Below are 22,971 nucleotides of genomic sequence, written 5' to 3'. Positions count from 1 at the left end.
TTGTTACATTTGTTTCTCCCGATGTACAGAATAAAAGGCGCAGTAAGCTGGGGGCTTTGGTCTTTGCCTCCCAGAGCAGCACTGATCAGACCCAAAGCTCAGCTTCTTCTCAGTCTCATTTGTCTACCTTTCCTTATAGTAAGTTAATTCGCCTTGTGCTGCCCTGGCTCACAGGAGACTAGGATTCACTGCAGAGGTTCTGGTAACGTCCCCTTTCCCTGTTCCCTACAGTCGGCGACACAGGTATTGGACTCCAGCCTTCCTTTACAGTTGAGGGAAACTGGCAGAGAGGAAACCAGCCAGGACCCAGGCAGGCCCTGCAGGTCCATCCCCGATGGGGTTGGAGGACGTCCCTCACGGGGGCTAGGGGACCTCAGCTGGCCCCACCACTGAGTAGGTGGCAGTAGGTTCACTGAGCTGTGTCACAGGAAAAGTATTTCAGGACCAGTTGTGGAGGAGCATGGGTCAGGTTTGGATGAAACCATTTGTGTGTGTGAGGTTTAGGGATATGGGCCCAAGTCGTAGGGCTGTTTCCTTCAGGGTGGAAGTCTGGGATTCGTGAATCCAGTGTCAGAGGAAAAGCCACACCTCATTTACAGCTTTATTACATCTTTAAGACCCCTTTTTGGGGGGTGTGAATTTCTAGAAAGCAAAAAGGCACTGTAACCTTGGGTAACTCTGATTGTGTCCTGGAGCTACAGTTTTCTTAAAAGTACAATTTAAAAATTATGATTTGCCTTGTCTCCTTTCTACCTCTCTTTGTCTCTTCTATCCTGCTGCAGCTCTGGCTCCCCACTGCCCCCCACACCCAGAATCACACTGCCTGGCTGCCTGGAGCTACCCCAGAAGGACTCCGGTACCTCACTAGATCTGACCCAAGATGAACCGCTGACCTGCTGACCAGACGATTATTTCACTTCCCCAAGACTTGGCGTTTTCTTCTGTAAAACAGGCAGCTTCCCCATCTGCTTCTGGAATGCTTCGCTGTATGGGTTTAGTGTAGTGCATATGGGCACCCGTTAGATTTCGTTCCTGAGAAACCCTGCTGTTCTTCCATTTCCTTGGCCTGGGATGTCTGGCTCACCTTTGCAACAGGCAAATCAAGCACCCTTCTTCCGGAACCAGAGGCGGGTTGCCCAAGGCTTGGCCAAACCCTGTGGCCATTCTTGAAGGGAGAGGACCCACGCAGCTGATCTTATCACCTTGGCTTCTGTGTATTTATCACTCCAGGTTTCCTTACTTCTGACCCCAGGTTGATGGCATCAGGTGACAAGCAGTCAGGTGACAGGATCCTGTCATCACACACCTGGCCTGGCTGGTTTGGGCTGGGCCATCAGATGCTGTGTCTGTGACCAGTGCTTGAGACTCAGCAGCATCCTGGCCACTGGGTGTGGGCAGGGTTTCCCAGCAGGGCGTCCCCCTCCCCCCAGGGACACCTTCTTGCCCACCCATGGTCTCCTTTGCACCCGTCGGGGTTCTGCATCCCCCAACATGGGTCTGGACTCAGCCTGCCTAGGCTCAGCATGCGATGGAGAGGGACCGGGAGGGCCTGCCTGGATCTTCCGCTGCCTGAGCCGTGCCGTGCACTCTGTGTGCCGTCTACCCTGGGGCTCCACCTGGAAGCGGCCCGAATCTTAGGCTGTCATAGTCATGAGGAATGATCATAATCCAGAGAGGTTCTTGCCTCTGGCCTCGTTCGAGCTGTGGCTCCTGCCAGAAAGCCTCTTCCTAGTCAGGAAATTCTGGCAACCCTGCAGGCACTATTGTTCCCTCTTGATATCCCATTCCTATTTTTCAGGGCCTAGAACCAAATGTCAGCTCCAAGCAGTGACTGTCGTGTGTCACCTAAAATCCCGGATCTGCTGGGCACGGTAGTGCACACCTGTCATCCGAGCACTCCAGGAGGCAGAGGCAAGAGGAGCGAAGGTTCTAGCCCAGCCTGGGCAACTTCGTGCCTTGGGGAGACTCTGTCTCAAAAGTAAACATAAAAATGGACTTGGGATGGAGCTCCAGTACTGAAAAAAACGAACACTGCTCCATTGGTGCATGAAATGTCCACAGAGGCCATCAGGCACACGTCTCATCCTCAGGACCTCTGTGATAGCAGCGGTCGGCACACACGCACACACACGGACATGGATCCAGCTGCAGTAGTTATCATACACGTTAGATCTGCTGCGTCTGTACCAATGCAAATTACTATTGTACAGTTCTGGCAGTCGGGGCATAATCGAGGGTTCAGGGGGTGCATTCCTTTCTGAAGGGTGTTCCCTTGTGCTCTCCAGCTTATGGTGACCCCCTGGGCTGTGACCTCTCCGCTTCGCGGACCCCTCTTTGGCCTGGATGTGACCACAGCTGGGAAAAGCAGGCTGTCCACTGCTGAAGGTTCATGGGATCCGACTGCACTCCCTGGAAAGGCTGGTTTCATGTCCCTCTCTCAGGCTGGATCATATCTCTGAAGCCCTTTCTGCTATGAAAGGGATACACTTACACGCTCCAGGGCATAGGACCTGGACGGATGGGGGCATTATTCTGTCTGCCACAAGTATGAAAGCAGTTCATAGTCACAACATGATATGCACTTACGTGCATGTGTTTATAGACAGTGATGGACACCATACACATTAGCAGCTCCAGGTTGACCAGAGCACTTGCCTGTGCAGACAGAGTGGGAAGAGGAAGTTTAGCACGTTCACAGGATGACAAAGGATGGCCTATGTCCCCCCACCCCCTGGCCTCTGGCATCTGTCTGTCTGTTAAGGCCGCATGGGCAGGGGAGGAGAGAAGGGCTTCCTATGCTCAGCAAAGGGAGGCCTGGGAGAGGGAAGGAGGGTCCTCAGGGGCCTGAAGCTGGGCCTTCGAGGCTGGGTGGGTTGCACTGAACGGGTCAATCACGTTTTGTTTATTCATCTGTCAGTGGACATTCAGGTTGCTGAGCTATCATGAATAACAAACACTGCAGTTTACAGACCTGTTTGGCTCCTTGCTTTCCATTTCTTTGTGTAGATACCTGGGATGGACTTGCTGGGTCATGTGGTGATTCTGTGTAATTTCTTGAGGAACTGCCACGCTGTCTCCCACAGCTGCTGTATCACTTGGTCTTGCCACAGCCCTGCCTAAAGGTTCCGATTTCTCCAAATCCTCAGTGACACTTGTTATTTTCTGTTTTGTTTTGGTCTTGATTATAGCTCTCCTAATTGGTTTGAAGTAGTATTGCATTGTGGTTTTGATCCACATTTCCTGATGACTTGTGATGCTGAGGGTCTTTGCATTGCTTCTTGGCGGTCTGCATGTTTTCTTTTGGAGAAATACCTCCCAAAGGCCACTGTCTGCTTTGGAAGCTGGCCTGTTTTAGGACCGGTCAGCAGACTGGCTTGTTGAGCCATTACGTCTCTTTGAAAACGTTTTTCTTTAAAATTTTTTCTCTAAGCTGAAGCCACTCATTTCCGTCGTCGGCTGGCCAACGTTATGCTTAACAGGCAGGGGTGTTTCCCAGTGTGGGTGGACAGTGGCCGGTCTTCGCTCTGTCTCCATGGGGCTGCGGGGTCAGCTTCTGCCGTCTCGTCACCTCTTGGATGCACCCACAGAGACCAAGTTTGCTTAAGCCAATGTTCCCTCTTGCAGGTGGAGTGAGGAGAACATTTCTGTCGGGCCTGGAAAGGAGGTGGCCAAACTGTTGAAGTACACTGCTGTGGTCACCGGGACAGAACGGCCATGCTGGAGCAGGCCAGAGGCCGTGCCATGGGGTGCACTCTTGGCTTTGAGAACTTTTGGATGAAAGCCTTCAATCTTTGGGTTTTAACTCCTTCCCAGGAATGTTATATATTTTTTTGTTGTTGTTGTCAAAAAAGAGGTTTGGGGAAACTATGGTTGTCAAAATAAATGAAAATGTATCAAAAATGGAATTATGCTTGGGGATATGGACTGGGGAGGCTGTGTGTGGGGGCAGGAGCTTACAGAAGCTTTCTGTACGTTAATATTCATGTTAAGCTCTGTCTTAATATTTACTGAGCAGCCATGAGTCCTAGGAGATACATATCTTTATCGATTGGATAGTCCATAACTGCAGGTCCCCAAGGAGAGTTCCTTCATTTGTCTGTGTGCGCGCGCACACACACACACACACACTTACACATTCACACGTGTGTCTGGCAGGCAGGACTGGGGGATCCTTACGCTGTGCAATATTTCAAGGCCTTATGTACTCATTGGAGTGGACTGTGGAATAGACAGGTTGTTGGTGTGTGCTCTGATTAAACTCAACGACAAAGGTTTCTTTGGCTTTATAAAATATATTTTATCATGCATATTAATTTTATAAAATATTGAGTTTCAGTGCGGTATTTTCATACATGAAAATAACATAATAACATATTTTGATCATATCCACCTCCCATTACCCTCCCGTACACCTGTCCCCCTTCCAATTCCCTTGCTTTTGTCTAGTAATGGTCTTTCTATTTTCTTGGTGTCCTTTTTTTTTTTTTTTTTTTAAATTCCACCTATTGGGAAAATCCTACAATACTTGTACTTCTGAGTCTGGCTTATTTTGCTTAACATAATGATCTCTGTTCTACCATCTTCCTATAAATGATGTAACTTCATTATTTATGGCTAAATAATACTCAGGGAAGACAGAGCCAGGAGAGGCTGAGGGGCTGTGCAGGCTGAGTGAAACCCTTGGTGGGGAGGGAGGGAAGGAGAGAGGGGGGGAGTGGGAAGGGAGGGAGGCGGGGCAGGCTCGCCTCCTGCTCAGGCATGTTTGTTTCATTTGTCAGAAACTTCACCAAAGGGAATAAGGGGAGGAAAACATAGCAAGGACTCTGCAGTTTAGAATTTAGGATGTCCATAATACATTGCAGAATGACTCAGGCTTATTTTGAAGGTTCATTATTCTGTGCATCGAGTATAGCATCAACCCCAGTCCCTGACTTCCTTCCTTCGTTTATTTATTCATTCATGCAGTCCTTTAACAAATGTTTCTTAGCATCCGATTGATCAGTTCAATCAGTGGACACAAATCATCATTCTCACTGCGTTCAGAGCACCCTGCTGAGGTTGCTGAGTGTCACTTGTGCGAGGAAGAACTTTATTCTAATGATTAGGTCCTGTCTTCAGCAGCCTAGAACAGCAAATAATCCTTCTCACTTCGCTTTACTATTTTTATATCAATTTTAAAAATCCTTAAAGGCAACAAACATGAAATATCCTGTCACCGACAGTCATGCAGGAGGAGCACTGCCATCCGCAAGTGCACAAGCCTGGGAGCTCTGTCCCTCCCTGGGGTGGGGGACACAGGGAGCTGGGCGAGCAGGACTGGGGCTTCGCAGGTGGGGAGCGGGCGCTGCAGAGTGGCCGGAAGCCGTGGTTTCCTCCCTGAGCTGTGCAACATTTCCACCCTGCATCTGAGCTTCTTCCTCCTTTTGTTTGCAGATCTCCGTGTCCTCCTCACCCACTTCCTGTCTCTGGAATGAATGGTCCCTCGTCCCTGGGATATTTGCGGCAGCCAAAGACACTAGCATCATGGGATTGTTTTCCCTCTCCTAAGCACTCAGGATTTTTTTTTCTAACTTTCAGTTTGGACCGACACAGACAATCCTTGTACCTGTTCACGGGGTACAGCACGGCATTTTGATACACGTAGACAATGTGCACAGAGGAGAGGGTCATCTGCATACCTCTCACCTCAGTATTTAAAACATGAACTCTTCCCTATTGGCTCATTGTTTTGTGTCGTGTTTTGGAGACAGAGTCTTGCTATGGAGCCCGGGCTGGCCTCGAACTCACAGTGATCCTCCTGACTATTGGCCAATTTCAAATATGCAATCAATTGTTGCCAACCACAGTTTCGCTGCTCTGGTGAAGAACGGTGGAAGTGCTTCTCTATCCTTGGGTCCTCTCTTCACCCCTCTTTGCTCCTCAGCCTCCGGTCACTGCCCCTCTTCTGTCTATTTTAAGAGATCAACTCCATTCTAGCTTCTGCATGTGAGTGGGAATAGCTGGTGTTTGCCTCTCTGTGCTTTGAGATGCTGAACCCCAAGGTCCCCTGCAGGGCTGTGGCTGGCGGATTCCTTCTTTTCCCAGGCCGAGTTGTCTTTCACTGCATCCATGTGCTGCATTTTCTTCAGCTGCCCCTCTGCTGACGGACGTGGAGGCTGAGCCCTGACCATTGGTGCCGCAGTAAGTGAGCACACACAGGCTTCGTCTCCTTGGATGAACACCCAACACTGGTGTAGCGCATTGGGTGGCAGTTCTATTTCTGGCTTTTTGAAGAACTTCCATTCTGTTTTCCTTTCAGATGTTTTAGTTCCAGGGGACAGGTGTGTGCAGAAGCTTGTGTTTCCAGCTCTGGGCTGAAATCTTTTGGGGCCAAAGGAGGGGCACAGAATGCAGTCAGGGAAGGCTGCCTGGAGGTGGTGACTCTTACTGCTCACCTGGGAGCCGCAGAGCCCAGGCCCTGGGCTGGGGTCTGGGAAGCAGGGTTGGGGTTGGTGTACCAGGGACCCTGAGCTTGCTGTGTACCCCCCAAGTTCAGGCTGGGGCACCTGGGGAGAGCTCCTGGCTCTCTGATAATAGCTGTACTGATTGGCTCGGGGTGTCAGAGTAAAACACCCAGACTTGGTCTTGAAAATAGTAATGGACAAGGGGTGATCAAAATATATAGTGAATGTTTAAATTTAAAAAAATTATTACAGTGAAAGGCCTGTTGCCCTGAGTCCCCCTTACCCACCCCCCCACCCCCCAACACACTCATCCCATTGTTCTGGCCACTTTCTGAAGCAGCTCTGGAGTCCTCTTTCCTGAATGTCTTTGAGAACTGTGATCCAAAATACAGTGAATGCTGCTGCTGAGCACCAAATCTGGCACCGTGTGACTTCTGGCTCTACTAAAAGTCAAAATGACCATGAAAGGGAAACATTTTGAATTAATTCAGGACACTGAGGCAGCCAGGACAGTGCAACAAAAGATGCTCAGGAAAGAGGACTCCAGAGCTGCTGCAGGAAGTGGCCAGGATGACGGGATGAGTGTGTTAAAATGAGGGGGACTCATGGCAATGTGTCTTTTCCTATAATATAATTTGTTTTGGCTGGGGATGTAGCTCAGTGGCACTGTGCCTGCCTTGCAGGCACAAGGTGCTGAGTTAGATCCCCAGTAATGGAGACTGAACTCAGCACCTTGTGCTTACCAGGCAGGTGCAGTGCTGCTGAGCTACATCCCCGGTTGCCCTATAATAAATTTGTAAAAAGTTTAAGCATTTGCACACCAGCTGAGGGAAGTTTAACAAGAATCTGTGGTGTGTGTCACTACCTGGTTGCCAGGGGACCTTGGGACCACAGTTAGGCCTTGCTGCTTGCTGGCTTGTGAACTGGGTACGTCATGTGCCGTCCTGTTAATCTGGTTTAATTGTTACTTTCCCGAGAGGACTATCGTGGTCTCAATCCCACAGCTGTCGGCAAGAGTGAGGTGTGTCCCCACCTAGGGCACCCCGACTTTGTGGGCAGGTGGGATTTCCCAGGTCTTGGGGTTTCAAAAATGTTCCAGTGACAAAGTTGACTCTGGCCTTGTCCTCATTGAAGCCAGGAAAGGGAGGCTGCGAGCTCTGGGGGACTGGAGGTGTTTCACTGCCGATTCCCCCGGGGGGACGGACTGCCTGGGCGGCTCCAAAGAGGCTGGGCACGTGGGACGTCCCGCCCCAGCCCCTCCTGTGTCTAGAAGTGGGGCTGGCCCGGGTCTGCCCTACCTCCTGCCAGGGCGAGAAAGAGCTGATCAAGAGAGCGTCACGGGACTCACTACAGCCCAGGCTCCTCGCTGAGTTTATACGCGAGTCCTCCGTACTCGGCTCAGTGTCGCGGTTTCTCCTCGTAAGGAACTCGCATTTATGGGCCCATTAATCTTCAAAGCATCGCTCTGACTTCCGTCAGCCTCAATGACGCGCTGTGCAGGTAACAAGCCTTTTCCATCTCATGTGCTCTCCCCTTTTGCTTCTGCTTCTTTGTAGATAAAGAAAAAACCAACCCGGAGAAATGTGCCTGCTCTGTCTCACCCCTGCCGCGGTGCTGCGGTGGCTGGTGGCTTCTGGTGCTGTGTTCTGACAGACGGAAGCCTCTGCTCAAAGCGACACCGCTCCGTGTGTGAGCAGCTGAGCGCCCTGCGTGAGGAGCCCAGCACGCGGCGTGATTCCCAAGGCCTTTGATGAGCTCAGAACAAGCTGGTTTTCATTAAACACGCACACACATGGAAGCACACACATGTGGACACATACGTGCACACACATCCACACACACATAAACATAGGTGGACACATGCATGCATGCACACACATGCACCCCCCCACAGAATACTCACCTATGCATGCATGCACACACCCGTACACGTACAGGCACACACATGTGAACACACACACCACACACGCACGCACATGGGCATAGACATGCATACACACCCACAGGTACACACATGCATGCACAGCCACACACACGTGAACACACATGCAGACACACCTGCACACACGCGTGCCCGCATGGACCCTCTTCTGTTGGCATATACCTCTTTCAGAGTGGGAAAGCGGCTTCTGTGTGTGGATTTGGGAATGGCGGGAGTCGCAGTTCTTTGTTGTGCTTTAGATACAAGGCCCCCCTAAAGCACCTATGGTCAGAGGATGGGCTTTTGGAAGGCGATTGGATCACGGGGTCCACTGATGAGATCTTAATTTGGTGGCGTCCCTGGGTGGTCATGGAAACAGGAGGCAGGGCTCGTGAGACCTTGGGGACTCTGCTTCCCGGCCCCTTCCTCTTGGGCTCCGCCCCCTCCGCTTCCTGGCTGCCGTGAGGTGAGCAGCTTGGCTTCGCCCACCCTTCCGACACAGTGTTTCTGCCTTAGAGCAGCTGACCATGGACGGAGCCCTCCACTCCTTGAAGTTGCGTATGTCAGATATTTTGTCCCAGCAATGGAAAGCTGGGCTTGGGCACACTCACCAGACAGAAGATAAGTGGAAGGAATTGAATTCCTTGGCTCCTTCCTGCCGGAAAGGCCAGCTCTGACGCTAGTTGCTATCTGCAGAGAACCAGGCTGTAGTCAGCGAGTCCTCAATTCAGTTTCTAAAAGTGCAGCTTCCACCTGCATTTTTGTGAATAATTGCAGGCAGAACTTCTGTTCTTGGGGGGAAATCCAAGAAGCAGGGTGCTGCCCCCTTCTTCACCGCTGGCACGCAGCAGCTCTCTTTCCTGCATCTTCCAGCTGCTTCCCCTGAATATATCTGGGCTGACTGGGCTCTTGCTAAATGGATCTCTCCCCAGTGGACCAGAAAAGGTCAATGCAACAGTGGTTTTAAGCTTTTCTGGTGGATTTGGAGCTAACAGTAAGGAAGGAGGTAAAAAGAACCTGTGAGCAAAAAGAAGCTTCCCAAGGGCAGTTGGAAGCAGCTACTACAGAAAATATAGAGTATAGAGGAAGGGAGGGTTAACGGCCTGTGGTGCAGTTTTGCCCGATGAATGTGCTCCCCACAAAGGGCTGACTTGCAAGGCAAGGCGAGGAAGCACAGGAGGATTTTGGATGGAGGATTTGCCCACCCCAGCCCTGTGCAGTGGTGCCCTCTTTCTCCCTGGGCACAGGGACATTTAAGAACAGGACATGAAGGGGCATATCCTGCTATAAACAAACAAAAAGCTCCTGTCAATGTAGAGAGGAGGGAAACCTTACACCTCATGGGTGGAAAGTAAGTTAGTACAGCCACTAGGAAAACAGCATGGAAGTTTCTCAAAGAATTAAAAATAGAGCTACCATATGATCCAGCAATTCCTCTACTGGGCGTCTATCCAAAGGAAATGAAATCAGTATGCTGGAGAAACATCTGCACCACTGTTTTTCAGCACTATTCACAATAGCTTACAAATGGGAATTGCCTAAGTGTCTCTCTCAACTGATGAACAGATAAAGAAAACGCCATGCATATACACAGTGGAATACTACTCAGCCTTAAAAAGTAGGAAATCCTGTCACTTGCCACAATACGGGGGAAACGGGATCATTACGGCAAGTGAAATAAGCCAGGGACAGAAACACAGCTGCACATGGTCTCAGTCCGTGTGATCGTGAAAGAGCTGAGTAGTCAGGCAGCCCCAGAGCCCGAGAAGCACGGGGTGTCGGGGCTGGGGAGAGGTTGGTCAGTGGGGGCTAAGCTAGACGGGACCAAGGAGTTGTGCAGTGCTGTTGCCCCACAGGGCGACTGGATAACAGTGCTGTGCATTTCCAGAAGGCAGCTCAGAGGTAGAGCTAAGTGCCTAGCATGCATGAGGCCCCGAGTTCAATCTCCAGCACTGCAGAAAAGGCATTCTGAACGCTCTTCATAATGAAGAGATGAAAAATGTTAGAGGATTCAGATGTTGAACCTGATTCAACACTGCACATTCGGCATCCTGTTAGTATGGGGAATTTTTATGTTCCCAGGTAGCAGTTAAAAAGTGTACTTACTTGAAACAAAAAAGAAAAGCCCAAGTAACTCCCTGTAGACTGATCTTGTTTTTTGTCCTGTTGGTTGTCATCTCTATACCATCGCCAGCCTGACCAGTGTATTCAGACCACAGGGACTGAACACCAGCATCAGGCACTCTTGGAGGCTGAGGCAGGAGGACAGCAAGATCGAGCCCAGCCTGGACAGCTTAGCAACTTAGTGCTGCCTGAAAAAGAGAAAGAAAGAAAGAAAAAGAAAAGGGCTTGGGATGTACTGAGTGCAAAGGCCCTGGATTCAATCCTCAGTACCGCACTCATACAAAAAAGGGATAGTCAGGCTGAGGTATAGCTCAGTGGTCCTAACAGGCACCAGGCCCTGGATTGGGCAGGGAAAGAAAGTCTTTTATTGTACTCCTTACTTGAATCAGTGTTTGTTTTTTGTCTTAAATCTGGAGGGAGGAATGACAACTACATTGCGTGCCAGGGACCTCAGCCTGTGGGGTCGGTCACCTCCGGCTTCGGGGAGAAGATCCACAACTCCTGGCTCTGTGAAATCCAGGTGGCAGGAGCACAGCCACCATCTCCCGGGCAGCCCATCTGGCTGGCAGGGGATGAGCTCACTGGGCTGGGACAGAGCAGTGTGTGGCTGCCGAGGTCCCATCCATGCATCACCAACCTCCTGAGTGCCCTGCCCCTGCCACATCTTCCCAGACTCAGCTCCTGGGTCCTACAGTCTTCTCTAAACTTGAGACATTCCTGGAAGGAGCCAGAAACCAAGTGAGGCTGCTGCAGGGAGCCGTCATCAGGAGGGGGATTCGCTGGATTCCTAACCACAAGTATAATCTGGGGTAACAGATCAGCTGCTGAGAGCCAGCGGGCCGGGCAGTTCTGGGGATTGAACACAAAGGCTTTACCCTGAGTTACACACCTAGCCCTTTTTGATTTTTTAAGACAGATCTGGCTAAGTTGCCCCGGCTTGGATTTGAATTTGTGATCTTCCTGCCTCAGCTTCCCAGAGTGCTGGGATTACAGGTCTGTGCCACCACACCTTACTTGAACTCTACTAAATTTAACTTGTTTAAAGGTTTTTTTTTTTTTTCTTTTAAAAGCCTGCCCTCAACCTGCAGGGCAGATGGAGTGTGGACAGAGGTCGGAGGTGGGGAATGACCACCAGATATGCAGCAACTATTTTGTGGTGAGGGCACAGCTGGCCGGATAAAATATGGAACACCCTGCTACATTTAAATTTCATAATTTTAATAAGTGGGTTTCAAATTTTGTGGGGGACATAAGTATATTAAAATTATTATTCATGGTTTGTCTGAAATTCAAATATAACTATTTTTATTTGCTAAGTGTGGGGACCCTCTGGGGACGGGCTTTTCAAATCATTCTATTTCTGCCAGAAGTGCTTGCATCTATACATGGGCCTGTGTGGAAACGTGAAATCCAACCCACTGTCACTCACCTGAAGATGGCGAAAGCCTTCTGGTCATCTGGGGCAGGCACTCGTGTGTAGGGGACTTTGGCAGAAGGGAAGGGAGAGAGCCACCTTATTTTTCAAACAGAAAAGTGCACGGGTAGGAACCCCAGGACACAAGCCTGTGTCATGACAGCTTTGTATTTGTCTGCTGGGGGTTGAACTCTGTCCCTCAAAACAGTACCCTAAAGTCCTGAGCCCTGATGGCTAAGCAGGTGACCTGTGGAAATCAGGCTGTTGCAGAGGTACTTGGTTAAGAGGAGGTCCTGCCGAATGGGCCCTAAGCTAATATGACTGCGAGGAGGACAGAAACAAGTGGAGGGAGAAGGCCATGGGACCCCAGAGGCAGGGATGGGAGAGACGTGTCCACAGCCACAGGAAGCCAAGCAGCCAGGAAGGATGAACTCTGCTGACTCCTGGAGTCTGAGCTTCTCTCTCGGATGGAGAGGGGAAACTTTCCTGCTATTTTAAGTCACCCTGCTTGGTTGGCTTCAGCTATGGCAGCCCACGGGGACCAATAGTCACCCGCTCTGGATTGGAAATGGAAAGAGTTCTCTATGATGAATTCCAAGTTCTGAATGGAAGGTCCAGGCTGTTCCAGCAGCCTCCAGAGTAGGAATCCCCACCCAGGCTGGGGACACAAAAGCCCATGGTCTTGGCCCTAACTGGACGTATGTGTGTGTGTGCGTGCGTGTGTATGTGTGTGTATGTGCGAGTGTGTGCACGCTCGCGCTGCATGCTCTGTTCACCATCCTCAGTAGCATGGTGAGACCCCAGAGCTCCTTCTATTAGAGTCTCAAATTAACATCATCACTTGGGACGCTGTCAGCAAGGTCGCAAGATCAAGACTTCCTGTCTAATACCTAGGTAAGCCAATGCTACCACTTGCGCACATAGATCTTTTTCCTGCTTGGAACTGCATGGCCTTCCCTCTCCCCAACAGCTTTGTCACTTGCTGTATGGTCCAAAACTATGAAGAAATTTCAATGTGATCTACATGCATGAACAAATTATAGAAAAGACATGTTATCCATTGCTTAGCAGAATGCACAGCCCTGGTTCTGGACAACCAAGGATTAATCCTGTGTCCTCGAGCTCACCATGTGCAATGGAGGCCATGAGTTTGAGGTCGACTTTCTCAAGACAGTGGGTGTTTACTCATTGACTACTACGTGCAAATCCTAGCTGTCACGAGGCTCTCAGTCACTCTGGGGGCCATTTTGGAAGGCTTGGTTGTTTGGACTGGTGGGCATCTGTCATCCGATGTCTGCCTGCAGCCTGGGATGGACAGCTGGACCCTGCTGTACCTCTCCACCCTGTCGAATGGCATCTCTGAAAGGAGCTCCTATCTTGGATCAAGTCCTTGTCTTATGTCCCAACCATGTTTTGGGGGTTCTTGTCCCTTTGATTCATCTCCTAGTCTTTCCTTGACTTTCATGGTCTTCCTATTTCTTCTCTCAAACTGCCCACATCATCTCTTAAAAAAGCCCACTCCTCCAGGAAGTCTCCCTGGATCGTCCCGTTGCCCTTCACCCTAAGCCTCCTGTGATCCATCTGAGGATATCATCACTGGGTCATAGTGACACGCACTTTCCAAAGTGGTCTCTTTCTGAGTATTCAATGTCACTCTAAGCTCAGGGGCGTACCCCTCACCGTCCATGTGACAGCAGCCACTCAACACTTTGCCCCAGTTACGTGGAACGTGAGTCCACTCAGCCTCTTTCATTTATTTATTTATTTATTTATTTATTTATTTATTTATTTTTTCACTCAGCCTCTTTTAAATGAACCTCTATGACCTTCACATGAGTTGGGGAACAAATTATCAGAGGAAAACTATGGAGCCACTTGGAGCAGCGGTGCTGCTGATCACACCGGGGTTCACCCAGTGGCCCCTGTCATTAGAGGGCCTGTGACACAGCACTAGCTAATTGTCTGCACTGCCCACGGGGAACTCCAGTGCCAGCTGTGCACACCCAGGCCTTCCCGCCACAGGACAGAGGCTGGGCGCAGCTTGCGGCCCACACACACATCTGCTGTGCTGTTCTGAGGCAGTCACGAGAGCCAACCAGCTTGGACGAGCAAGGTACAGGTTCCTGGGCAGGGCCCTCAGTGCTGCCAAGCTTCTGAGCAGCAGGCGTGGGCTTCTCCGAGCCTCTGATGTGTTCCGTGACGGGTCAGAGCCTCTGCTCCTGCAGTTAGCGGCAAGCACCAGGTACAGAGTTCCCAACCCAGTCCAGAACCACCAGTCTCTTGGTATCGATGAAGACAAGCACTGACGCTGATGAAGTTTTATTTTGGCAGCCCTCGGTTCTTTGTCCTCCAAAGTCGGGTGAATGGTGTGAGAACCAGTCTCCCCACTCTATTCACAAATGTCTGTAAGGGTTTTCTGGGAAACCTGGTTTTGACCCCAGTTCAAGCACTTGCCCTGAGGCCTAGCAGGAGCCCCGGCCGGGCCAGGGATGCAGGCTGCAGCCTGCGGTGTGGTTGATTTTCTTTTTTAAGCCCATAATAATTTGCAGATGTTGACAGTTACCAGTGAAGCCAGAGCAGAGCTGCAAATGCCAAACCACAAAAATATATCATTTTTACCGTCTGATTCCTGGAAATGACACAGCGTCGTAGTAAAACAATTCACAAAGACAGCTATGCCTGTTCCCTTCAGGCAGCCTACTGGTGCTGATTAGGAGGAGTCTGTTGGCTATTTATCAACTGTGTTGTTTTACAAAGATGGAGAGGATTCTATTTGCTTCTATTAGCGTGGCAGGAAGATCATCTATCTTGCTCATCCGACAGGCCATTTTTCAAGTCCTAGCTGCACAGAGTACATTGTAAAAGAGACACAGGGCACTTGTGTGAGTTTCTCATGTCTAAGTTAGCTGTCTAAGTTAACTGCTTTGTTCCACACCCCCGCCCCTCCACTGGGCAGCTTGGGGGAGCCTTTGAACCCCTTCTTTCTTTTCCCCCCATTAGGTTTATTGGTACATTTTAGGTGTAAAATACAGTCACATTCATCATTGGGATCTTGTACCTTTACATGAGTATCGTGGTTCTTATTTTTTCTCCCCTTCCCCTGCCCTCCCTTCACCTCCTCCACCCTTCCCTATTTACAAAGACTTTGTTTCCATTTTTTTCCTTTTCTCACATCTTTTCTTTTCCCTTTTTTTCCTTTCCCCTACCCCTCCCACTTCCCCTGCTCCTTTACACCTTTTCTTCCTATTACACAATATCAATTATACATTTTTGAAATTACAATATCAAGATCTAGGAGACATTACCACAGATTTTACAGAATTTAAAAGGATATAGAAAGCATATTACAAAAATCTTTTGTGAAATAAATTTGACAACTTCTAAGAAGTACCTTGGAAGACAAATTAATGAAACTAACTCTGGAGGAAATATAAAATTTGAATAGCACCTATTAAAGAAAGTATATTCCTAGCTTGAAAACCTACCTGTATGACAACAACAGGCTCATATACATTTTAACTGATAAATTATATCAAACATTTAAAGCAGAAAAAAAAAAGAACACTTCTCCCCTCACTTTAGGAAATCAACATTGTGCTAATCCCAAAACTAGATAAAGATAATAGAAGAAAAAAGTATGAACATAGATAGAAATTTGTTTAACAAAACAAACTATTAGAAGTCAGATCTAGCAGTATGTAGAAAGTGGTTTTATTACAGGGATGGCAGTGTTGGTTCAGCATTGGAAGATCCACCCCCAAAAGTCACCATTTTAACAAAGGAAAGGAAAAAGCCATATGATCCTGTCAGTAGTTGCAGAAAAAGCATTGGACTAAATTCTACAGCTGTTAATGGCAAAAGCTATCAGGAGACTAGAAGTAGATCAGAACCTTCTCAACAGATCAAAGACATGTACTCCATACTTCCAGCAAAAATGCCTTATGTGAATGGAGAAGATACAGTGCTTTCTCCCTAAGATGGGGAACAAGGGAAGATATGCCTACTCTTTACCTGTCCATTAAACTCTGAAACATAGGACCAAACCAAAATAGTCTGGCAATAAAAATGAACAAATAGCACAGGAGTGGCAAGGTGGAAGCAAAATCTTTATATGTAGATAAAATGATCATCTACAGAGAAAATACTAAGAAATCTCTAGGAGCCCCGAGAACTTGTATTTGAATTTAGCAGGATTAGAAAACACAAGGTATATATAAAAATTCAGGTCTGTGTATACTTGCTATAAAGGAAAAATTGGATATTGAGATTTAAAAGTTATGTAGGAGTACAAAGGACCTAGAAAAGTTAAAAAAGAAAAAAAAATAGTGTTGGAAGACATTTAGTACCTAATCTTAAGACTTCCTCTAAAGCTGCAGGAATCAAGGTAGTGTTGGTGTAAGGAAAGACATATAGATCATTGGAATAAAACAGAGAATCTAGAAATAGAACCACACATATATGGTCCACTGAGTTTTGAAAGATTATTTAACATTAGCATTTTATAGAATATAAACTCAATTCAAGAGCCGAGGAAAAGATAGTGTTTTCAGCAAATAGCAGTAGAACAGCTGGTATCTGTATATAAAAAATTAACCTCAACTCTTTACTTCCATACATAAAAATAACTTGAAAGGATCTATGAACCTAAATATGAAAGCCTAAAAGTATAAAACTTTAAGAAGAAATTATAAGGGAAAATGTTTATGAATTTAGGGTAGGCAATTGCTGCAGCCTCCAGTTATAATCTCCAGACTATGTTCCTTTTTGCTTCTTCTGCTTCCAATATGGGTACAGTCAATTGTCCAGATTAAATCTCCTTTATCTGAGGTCTAAAAGAGCAGGGGAATTGGGAGGGGTAGGTGAACGGGAAAAAGGGAAAGGAAAAAATATGAGAAGAGGAAAAAAATGGAAACAAAGTCTTTGCAAATAGGGGAGGGTGGAGGGGGTGAAGGGAGGGCAGGGGAAGGAGAAAAAAAATAAGAACCAAGAGACTCATGTAAAGGTACAAGATCCCAATGATGAATGTAACTGTATTTTATACCTAAAATGTACCAATAAAGTTAATGGGGAAAAAAAAATCTCCTTTATCTGAAATATCTAAAAATAAAAAAGAACTCTTACAGCTCATTAATAGACAACCCAATTAAAAAGTAAACATAAGAAAATAATAGCCAGTATAGCACAAGGAAAGGTGTGCAACACTAGAATCAGAAAAATACTAATAATGAACAATAACAAGATTGAATTATGCACTCATTAGGGAGATGAAGTTAAAAGTTTTAAACGCCTTGTCATGACTTTTTCTTTTTGTTGGATTCTCCCCCTTTGTGTTTAATTAGTCATGCCCAATGGATTCATTCTGCTGGGTTTCCTGGGGTTGTGATCCTCATTGTCTTTTCCTAGGATATTGTCTAAAATTTTTTGGAGTGCTCGTTTGGTATTCATGAAGTTCCTAAGGTGCTCTTTATCGTAAAAGTCTTATTTCTCCATCTCTCTTGAAAGATAGTTTTGCAGGGTACATCAATCTGGGTTGGAGGCTGTTTTCCTTTAGGGCTTGGAATACATCACTCCAAGCTCTTCTTGCCTTGAGGGTTTGCATTGAGAAGTCTGCTATGATTCTGATGGGCTTTCCTTTGTATGTGATTTGTTTCTTTTCTCTCACTGCTTGTAGAACTTTGTTCTTCTGTTGGATTTCTGGAATCCTAACTATTATATGCCTATGTGTAGATTTTCTTTGATCAAAGCTAGTTGGAGTCCCGTATGCCTCACTTATCTGTATGTCAAGTTCTTTTCCTCTCCTTGGGAAGTTTTCTGCCATCATTTCTGTGAACAGATTTTTTATGTCATCTGCACCCTCTGCTGTTTCTTCATTGACTCCAATCAGTCTTATGTTATTCTTCTTTGCATCATGTAGCAGCTGCTGGATTGATTTCTCATGTTCCGTTACAATTTTAAAGCAATTTTTCTTTCCCTGGTCACTAATTGCAATCTTATCTTCTATATCTGAAATTCTATCCTCACATTGGTTCATTCTGCTGTGCAGACTTTCGATGGAGTTTTTAATCTCCTGGAAATCTATTTGCATCTGTTTTATGGATTCCATTTGTTTCCTATGTTGGGATTCCATCATGTTCCTCACTCAGATCCTCTATTTTTTCATCTGTGTCCTCTCTAGATTTATTAATCATGTCTTGCACCATGAGCACAATCTTTGCTGTTATCTGAGAATTTATTTCTGATTTCATTTTTTCTGGATCCTCTTTTGTTGCCAGTTCAGGGGGTCCAGGTGGTTTAGTATCAGATTGTTTCATCTCGTTTCCCTTTGGGGTTGCTGTAGGTGATCTGGAAGTCTGTTTTTGAGGATTGTTTACGTGTCTTCTCATTTCCATGGGGTGGGGGATGCTTCTGGTGCCCACGTGGCTCAGCTTCTCTGCCCTAGGAGCATGGAATGGCAGCAGGGGAGCCTCTTCCTGTGTGCTGGGATTGGCTCACCTTCTCTGCCCTAGGAAAGTGGAATGAACCCCTTCTCAGAATATGTGCATGAAAGAAATTACATAGGGTTACCAAGGAAACCTTTCTATGGAAACAAAATATAACACCTCCAGAACTGTGATACGGTGACCCATGCATTTAAAAAAATTAAAACATTAAAAACAAGATCAAGCTGTCTAATAACTATCGTAATCACCCAATGGAGCAACTGAGGAGGGTCATTTATGGCAGGCGCAGTTTCTGATAGTGACCATCATCTCTGGGTGCAGTGTTGCCTATGTTCCTAATGGGGGGCTAATGTGTAGTAAGGTATGTTAAACAGTGACAATAAGAATGGAATTTCTTTCCTATCATAGACCTCCTGGCTTCTACCGCAAGTGGAGCCTCATGTTTTACCCCAGCAATGGCAGCACAGTGGGGTGGACGTGCATGGCTGCAGATTTGGCTCACTGTGTCTCCTAAGACCTCTGGGCTCTGGCCTCTGAGTCCCATCTCTTCCTCCCCTCGAGTCTTCAGTGGAGCTGGGTCCTCAGGATGATGCTGAGTTCAACCCCTTTCAAGAAGTCAAAATGGGTAGAGTTGAGTGCATTGGGCCTTTTTATGTGACCGATGCCCCCATGATGGGCCAGATGCCAAATAAGGGATCTGGTTTTCAGCGACATGAGCTAATGCCTCTGGATGATCTCTGCTCTAGGTCCTTTGAATACATCTGCACACCCTCCTTCTGCACAAGGCCACACCACAGGTGCTGGGCCCAGAACTTCAACATACCCTTTCTGAGGACAATCCTGCTGTAGGAAGAGTATAAAGGAAGGACAGAGTGTGGGGTCCAGGGGAGGGGGGACTGAAGCTGGGCCCGTGCAGCCTCTGAACAGCCAGCCGAGCTTTAGGGTCAGAGCCCTGCCAGGCCCAGGGGTTGCTGTCTGTGCACACCCATGGGGAGGCAGGGCTGCCGTCACTTCACAGAGGCGTGAATGAGCCCGAGGAGCTGCACCGCATCGCTGTTGCCCCCAGTGGAGGGTGAGAGCTGGGGCCCAGGCAGCCCCATTCCAGCTGCTCCGCTCTGCAAAGCCTCCGGCCTGCGCTGTGGCTTGGATGCGCCTCAGCCCCCAGGCCCTCGTGTAGGAAGCTTGGTCTCCAGCTGCCGGGAATAAGAGGTGGCGGGATCTTTAGAGGTGGGGCTCAGTGCGGGGTGCGTGGGTCATGGGGACATCACGCTGAGAAGGATCACATGGTTCTCAGGGACCTCAGGCACTCCTGCAATAGAGGGTCGTCACAAAGGAGCAAGGCTGGCCCCGCCCCATTCCCTCTCTAGCCCCTCCCCATTCTCTCAGGCTCCTCCCTACTATCTGGCCCCTCCCACTCTCTAGCTCTTCCCCATTCTCTCAGGCTCCTCCTCCTCTCTGGCTCCTCCCTGCTCTCTGGGCCCCTCCCACTCTAGCTCTTCCCACAGTCTCTGGCCCCTGCACTGCAGCCCCATGCCATCTGCCCTGTGATACAGCCAAGGCGGCCCTCATCAGAGCAGAGCAGATGCCAGTACCATGCCCCCGAACTTCCAAGACGGTGGGTGCCCTCATGAGCCTGTTTTCTTTATAAAGTCCCCTGGGGACCCAATGCATTCAGCCCCGTGGTCCCCAGCAAGGGGCACCTTCTGTCACCAGAGCACCCAGATATGTGGATGATGGGCAGAGGCCCCCTGTGCCCTGAACAGGCCTGGGTGTCCTTGGCTATCCACGAGCCCCACTCGGGTTGGTTCCCTGTGGCAAGACACGGCCTGTCCCACGCCTGACGCTGGGCATGCTTGTCTCAGCGCTCAGCAGGTCACCTGGACCAAGCCCTGGCAGAAAGGCTCTGCTGCAGCCCACCAGTGCCTGGTAGAAACCAATGGGGCAGCGTTGTCGTTTCTTCTCCAGTCACTCACCTAGTCTTCCTGTATGGCTCTCATAATCCAGGCTGAAGTCCACTGCTTTGCTGGGCTGGGCAGGCAGGAGAGACGGGCTGTCTTGCAGCCTCCGAAGGCTTCTGTAGGAGGATGAGCGGTTTCCCTCACCATGGCTCATTGCTGAGGCTGAGTCGGAGGAAGGCAGCATGCGGGAGCTCCCAGGAAAGAATGAAGAGCTGGCTGGCCGCAGAGTTGAGGGGGTGGGCAGGCAGATGGGAGGGGTTGGGATGGTTTCAGGGAAGCCAACTTTGCAGTCCTGAAGTGCAGTTTTGGAAAGATGATTAGACTGCAGTGCCGCTTCCCTTCATTCCAGGAGCTGTGGAGGCCACGGGGTCAGCCTCGCTTAGGGCGGACATAAATGGAGATGGTCTTGGGGTTCTTGCAAGACTGCCATCAGGTGCATATGTGGCATGTATCCCTCTTCCTGGTTTTGTAGCCCATGCATCCGATGGTAGCTGGGATGTTGCTGGCACTAAAAGAGGTCAAAGCAGTGAGAAGGTGGCTTTACCAGAGGTGTCTGTGTCCCCTGGGGCACCCGACCCTTGGGTAAGGAAGTCAAGGCTGGTTTCCGGATGTTGGTGTCCATCAGATTCAGCCAAGGAAGTTTAGACATGGCACTTTCTCGGGCTGTACTGGGGAGTCCAGGTAGACAAGCTTTCTAAGGGGCACCCCCAGGGGACCCTGGGCAGAGGGACCATGGGGGGCATCCAGAAGGCACATGTCCTCCTCCAGGTAGAAATATCCCAGAGAGGACACAAGCCCTCCCCCCTGCTTTTGACACAACATGTCAGTATTTTGATTCATGTGAAAATAGGGTCCATCCTGCTGGATGTCATCCCGGAGGTAGATTAAGGGCTAAGAGAAACACAAAGCCCGGAATCCAAAGCAAATGACTGTGCTGGTAACAACGGCTGCAGACGCCACAGCAGCATCTGCCTTCCTTGGCTCTAGCTGAGTTCCTCTTGTTGCGTTCATTATGCCTTGGGTCTTCACTTAAATACTCATCATTTAGCACTTCCAAGTGCCAGGCATGGTGACAAAAGTGACCAAGACTGGACCCCAGGCTAGCTTCCTGGGACCTCCCTCCATGGAACGGGATCGCATCTTCAAATGCTGGTTGCTTTGCTTTCTTTCCTGCACTTCCTGCCTTGCTCTTCAACCCGGCATCTATTGTCTTGTAGAAAAAAGGACACTTGGCATTTTAATTTGACTCCAAGTTCATGGTCTTGGAGTGCATGGTGTTCAGGACCAAAGCAAAGTGCCTAGTAGGTGGGGACTGTTATGAACTAAACCAATTTGTTTTTAGTACTAAAGATCGACGCCAGGGCTCCCGGAAAGCCCCTGGCTAGGATGTTGCTTGTAAGTCGTGGTGGCGTCACGCTGACCAGAGCCTCATGGCATCTTCCAGTGTCCAGGCACTCTCCAGTCTGGCTCTGAAGACATGCGATAAAAGCCCCTACAGGTTCACCAAGTCAGGGCTGGTGGAGGTTTCTGAATTGTAAAGTCAACACTGTGGCTTTGGTTTTAGGTCTGCCCCTCCTGGGGAATGGAACCCCCTCCAGGGACTAGAAAGGGGCCCCTCAGCTCCCCGGAAGCCCCTGAGAGGGCTTCATCTGCTGAGAGGCAGAGAGGATACTGCCCATCCCTGCTGAAAAACCAACTGGCCTGGTGAGCTCTACACCTGCCTTGTCTCTGGACAACTGAGACCCCTCCCTGCCCTGAGCTTCTAACCATGCTGTCCTCTTCACCTGGAGACCCCTTCCTGTCACCTCTATGTGCAAAAACCCTCCCTGTTCATCAGGCTCTAGCTGGGATGCTTCATCTCCTCAATCCTCTCAAACATGCTTACCTACCTGGTTTTCAGATTGGGGTTGCCATGGTGATCCTCCTACTTGCCTCCTGGGCATGGATTCCACTGGACTCTTTCATTCCCTCCACAGCATCCCAGCCAACTTTGAGCTGTGGAAACATTCAGCACAGAGAAACCTGTGTTCCTGCAATCTTCTGAGACCCAGGCCGATGGGATGCTGTCATATACTGTGGGGCTGGGGGCAAAGAATGGGTAAAACAGGGGTGCATGGACTGGCTCACCCTGGGGTGCTGGCCCAGTGACACAAGCCCGCATTATCGTGGTACCAGTAACAAAATCATACTTCTAAAGCTGACACATTTTGCATGCAGGACAATTTATATCCATAAGATAATTTAACTCCCATAATATCCTGTGTGTTACTCACTTTCCTCATCACTGGGACAAAATACTTGACACCTGCAACCTTTTTAAAGGAGGAGAGGTTTCCTTTGGCTCATGGTTGGCCCGCTCCAAGGCAGGAACAGCACTGTGAGGGCCAGGACAGAGGAGAGCTGCTCATATCCTGGTGCACAGGAAGGAGAGAGGCGAGGAAGGCGCCAGGGAGACGAATCCTTCCCAGCCACGCCTACAGGGATCACCCCCCCCCCCCCGGCCCCACCTCCTAACCAGAAGTCAGCCACAGCACGCCCTGATCCAGTTACCTCCCAAAAGTCCCGCCTCTGAGCACAGGAGAGTTTTGGGGTCATTCTTGATCTAAACCATAGCACTCTGCAATGTCCATTCATTCCTCACCAGCTTGTGCATTTGGGCAAACCACAGTTT

General features: G+C 48.9%; 2 long non-coding RNA genes across 4 annotated transcripts in view; one reads left to right on the top strand and one right to left on the bottom strand.

Annotated features, from left to right (window-relative positions):
• LOC110348656 (uncharacterized) overlaps nt 1-13,641 on the top strand; it is a 95,588-nt gene extending 81,947 nt beyond the window's left edge. The window contains exon 3 of the long non-coding RNA XR_015451661.1: nt 8,000-13,641. This is a non-coding gene — a long non-coding RNA (uncharacterized LOC110348656). The remainder of the gene's footprint in view (nt 1-7,999) is intronic.
• Nucleotides 13,642-15,272: 1,631 nt separating this feature from the next.
• LOC147830321 (uncharacterized) lies at nt 15,273-22,717 on the bottom strand. 3 transcript variants are annotated; one of them, XR_015451660.1, is made up of 4 exons: nt 22,574-22,717; nt 22,190-22,295; nt 20,316-20,808; nt 15,278-19,651 (listed from the first exon to the last, which is right to left on the bottom strand). It is a non-coding gene; the product is annotated as an uncharacterized LOC147830321 (long non-coding RNA). The 3 variants fall into 3 exon arrangements; XR_015451658.1 differs by having other exon boundaries at nt 15,273-19,651; nt 20,316-22,295; XR_015451659.1 differs by having other exon boundaries at nt 22,190-22,709.
• Nucleotides 22,718-22,971: the final 254 nt, after the last annotated feature.

This window comes from Heterocephalus glaber, unplaced genomic scaffold, assembly GCF_053883595.1.
Source record: "Heterocephalus glaber isolate CG9 unplaced genomic scaffold, H.glaber_assembly_v1.0 deba00000122, whole genome shotgun sequence".
NCBI lineage: Eukaryota > Metazoa > Chordata > Mammalia > Rodentia > Bathyergidae > Heterocephalus > Heterocephalus glaber.
The sequence above is the reverse complement of the archived record's forward strand: the minus strand, read 5'-3'. Positions and strand labels throughout refer to the sequence as shown.